At 47.6% G+C, this 1,282-nt stretch overlaps 1 protein-coding gene across 1 annotated transcript in view; it reads left to right on the top strand.

Moving 5' to 3' along the window:
- The window catches only part of LOC106514242 (growth factor receptor-bound protein 10), a gene marked incomplete in the record, with an annotated part of 85,345 nt that continues 84,063 nt past the window's right edge, over nt 1-1,282 (top strand). The window contains 1 exon segment of the mRNA XM_014003403.1: nt 1-476.

Genomic DNA, 1,282 nt, shown 5'->3' with positions numbered 1-1,282 from the left:
TTAAAATGCACAAAAAAAAACTAAACATTGTTTTTACTGAAGATATTTTATTTTAAAGAAACCTTTTAAAACCGAACAACTTAAACTACTACGTTTAAACTCAACATAACTTTTGAGGAAAAAAGATAAAATAAAACTAAAAAAAAACAAAACAAAACAAAAAACATTAATCCTCTGACCACAGATCTGAACGCGCATGGCCCCACTATCACTGCCCCTCGCCTTGAGGGCGTGGCTTATCCTAAAGTAGGCGGGGTTGTGTTCTCGCGTGTTGCTTCGTGCCTCCTCCTCCTCTCTCTCCTCGGCTGCATGAGATGAGCCGCCCTGCAGCCTGATCTGACAGTGTTTCCTCCTCCTCCTCCTGTTGCTGCTCTTGTCTGTCTGTCCCGCTGTGACAATGTTGACCAGCGTGGCCTGAGCGCGCGCGCTGCGGACTGTCTCTGCCCGGAGGATCGGAGCCTTTCCTGAACCCAGAGGTGAGCGCGTGTTGCCGGATACAGACTGTCTCTTATGTGAACACGTGAGCGTGAAGGCTCTGGATGACGAAGTCCTGTTGTTGATAGTTCAAATAATTGCTTATATAGAAGTAAAGTTGAACGCGTTGTTGTGATGACGACACACGGGACTCCTGCAGTCGGTCATTGAACTCTTGACAACTAGTTGAATCATGGGAGCGGGCTGAGGGGTGGTGGGGCGGGGGCTGCTCCATTCAGCTGGACGTGTCCCCTCTGGTGGGAACTTTCCACTGGAGACACTCCAACCTGTTCCGGCCTCTCCAAACACGCTGCTTTAAATCTCGTGCGCCTTCAAACCCACTGTGATGCGTGTCCTTGTTACTTTCCCCGCTCCACTCCAGCTCGCTCCTCTGTGGAAGTCCCATCAATCCGGCCGCATCGCTTTATCCTTTTGGCAGCGTTTGAGAGGCGTTTTCCCACAAATACTCACGGTGATCCCACTGCAGTGGTTCCCAAATGTTGGCTCCGGGGACCCCCAGGCGGTCCTTGGGTTGGTTCCAGGTGGTCAGAATAAAGTAGGAACTGTTGGTTTGAATTAATCTGTAACAGCTCTGGTCCAGCTTAATATAAAAACAGGCTTCTGGTTGAAAATGCATGAATATATTCACAACACAAAGAATTGATCAAACAGGTCAAATACGACTTCCAATAAAAGTAAAAGTAGTAAATCTTGTATATACACGCATGTTCACAACTGCTCACAAACAGGTGTTCTGATCCGGGGGTTCTGACTGGTCTCTGAGTGTGTATATATGTCTGTGTGTATA

This window comes from Austrofundulus limnaeus, unplaced genomic scaffold, assembly GCF_001266775.1.
Source record: "Austrofundulus limnaeus strain Quisiro unplaced genomic scaffold, Austrofundulus_limnaeus-1.0 Scaffold18, whole genome shotgun sequence".
Lineage (NCBI taxonomy): Eukaryota > Metazoa > Chordata > Actinopteri > Cyprinodontiformes > Rivulidae > Austrofundulus > Austrofundulus limnaeus.
This window is presented reverse-complemented; position numbering and strand designations above follow the sequence as displayed.